At 40.9% G+C, this 2,554-nt stretch overlaps 1 long non-coding RNA gene across 1 annotated transcript; it reads right to left on the minus strand.

The window, feature by feature from the left end:
• Positions 1 to 795: 795 nt before the first annotated feature.
• Positions 796 to 1,383, minus strand: LOC104960960 (uncharacterized). The gene is made up of 3 exons (XR_800043.1): positions 1,301 to 1,383; positions 923 to 1,007; positions 796 to 843 (listed from the first exon to the last, which is right to left on the minus strand). It is a non-coding gene; the product is annotated as an uncharacterized lncRNA (long non-coding RNA).
• Between the last annotated feature and the right edge of the window lie 1,171 nt (positions 1,384 to 2,554).

The raw sequence follows: 2,554 nt of genomic DNA on the forward strand, positions 1-2,554 counted from the left end.
CGTAATCGAAATAAAATAATTATTTTTGTATTAATTTTTCTTTTTTTTATAATTTTCTTTTTTATTGGTTTTTCAGTTGAATTATTCTTAAAGTTCAGGGAAATCAACTGTTCAAAACATACTGTTAAAAAAAAAATGTCTCACATAAATTGATGTTTTCAAAGTAAATGGATAATCGTTTTTAATAATCGTGATATATCAATTATTGACCCAAATAATCGAGATTATGATTTTTGCCATAATCGAGCAGCGCTACATAAGCCCTCCCCCCCAATGAACTTCCTGTTGACTGTCTTTGTTTGTCCACCCTCCCTTACACTGTAAAGCAGGGGTGTCAAACTCAATTTCATCACAGGCCACACTCAAAGGGCCGGTTGTAACTTTAAGACTCTATAAAAATACATATATTTAATATATATATAAAATAATGTATTATTTTACATTATTGCCTCTGTATTGGATGATTATCAGATAGGGTAATAACTTCATAATTAACTACGTCTGAAAGCAGAAGTCTAGGGCAAATAATTACAAGTCTCTTCAGTGCGCATGTCACAAAACAAGGTGCATTGTGGGAGATGTAGTGTATGGGCAACGTGCTCCTGTAAAGCGGCACGTAACCGTATGATATTCTTTGCAAGCTCTTGCGGGGCCACATCAAATGAGGTTGCGTGCCCGATTTGGCTCACGGCCTTGAGTTTGACACCCCTGATGTAAAGGGTCCTTGAGTTCATGAAAAGCGCTATATAAATATCATTTTGTATATTATTATTAACTTTAAAATATGAAAGAGGTACCTGAAGGAACTTTGAAGCCACGTAGCTCCACCTGATCACCGGGTTCCTGCGTTAAGAGAGAAATAAGGTTTGATCAAACACATGATCTGCTGTGAGGAGATAACATTTCATATGAATAGTGTTACCTGGGGTATTTGTCTCTGTAGATGAGAGTGGGTGCAAACAGGAAGTAGAGATACTGAGAGACCTGAGGCACCACAGGGCCGGGGCCTATAGAGGAGAGACGATGTCAACGTTCCCACACCTTCTTAAACATTTGATTCAAGGACTTTCCAGGTCCCTTTATTTCAAGTACAATTTTGTCCTGCTATCCAGATCTGCAAGACGTTTATGTGAAAGGGAAAATAAAGAATACAGAACCAAATGACCTCCCCTTATAATTCTGACCACTCTTGTTACGTTGAATTAAGACATTTTAATCTGTAATATTATTCAATGTAAAGCCTTTTAAGTCTTTTTATGAAACTCTGAAGGACACACAGCCGTCTCTGAAAGGTACGTACTGTGTTTTTCTTTAGCCCAGCTCAGGACTCGTGGGACGTTCTCTCTGACGAAGGAGTGGGCTTTCATCATCAGACGCACCTGCAGTTACACAAATAATAAAACAGAACTGCTGTTACAGACGGATCATGTATTTATTATATCTTGCCTTTCTTTAAGTTAATAATGAAGGAATTCTGTAGTCCCTCTTGCTCACGCATCGACCTCGTGGCCGCTGTAAGAACATTGCATATCTCCTCGCTTTGGGACTAATACAAGCTGAGCGGCTCTTGATATGCGTACTGAATATCTCGCTAAACACCTTCTCTTCACCGACACATCTAAAAACAGCTTCTCCACAGCTTGATTGGATAAAATAGGTGAAACTAGAAACTGACGAAGACGCTGTAAACATACTTTTTATACTGAACTAAATAACATAAGCCTTTTGACATCATGCGTATTTATCATTTATCAAACTTTTAGTGCTTTTAGATCAGTCAAGTGAGCAATAACAGCTATGTTTCTAACATGACATCAGCAGTAATATTATACTATTAATACTTATAAAAAATACTTTAATATTCCTAGTGAATATAAGCATAGCGTACCTTAAAGGTCCCATGTCCATTTCTACTGATCATAGTTCCATTGTTGAGGTCTACTAGAATAGATTTACATTGTTCAATGTTCCAAACTCACATTGGTTTCTCTGTACAGTATGTGTATTCACTCTCTGTCCTACACGGCTTGTTGGAGCTCCTGCCCTCCCTCCCTGTGAGCCCAGTGGCCGTCTGCGAGACAGCGAGACGCAGCGAAACCAGCCCGAACACACACACACACACACACACACACACCCGCAGCCTGGCTGGGAGTTTGTGTGTGTTCACACCGACTCACAGCCTCGCCGCGTCCCGCCGTCTCAGGGAGGAGAAATCGGCGGAGCTGCAGCTGAGAAAAGATTGAGTGTGTGTGTGAGGAAGCGGCTCTGCAGACGTAACGCAACGGCTCCACGGATTGGTCCATTTTGACCAATCCGTGGAGGGGTCGTCGTTACGTCACTTGGTTCCCGGAAGAAACAAATTGAAAAAGAAAGATCTCCAACGAGGCGTTCTGGGGCAGCACAGACAGGTCTTCTCTGTGTTAGAGTTTTACTCCTACAGGGTGTACTCTGAGGGGTTGTGACTCTGCAGACCGTTTACATGCAGAAGCTACAGAACACACAGGGGGACGGGTCATAACCAGAAAAGCATGACATGAGACCTTTAAGGTAATTA

Source organism: Notothenia coriiceps, unplaced genomic scaffold (assembly GCF_000735185.1).
Source record: "Notothenia coriiceps isolate Sejong01 unplaced genomic scaffold, NC01 NC01_scaffold00032545, whole genome shotgun sequence".
Taxonomy (NCBI): domain Eukaryota; kingdom Metazoa; phylum Chordata; class Actinopteri; order Perciformes; family Nototheniidae; genus Notothenia; species Notothenia coriiceps.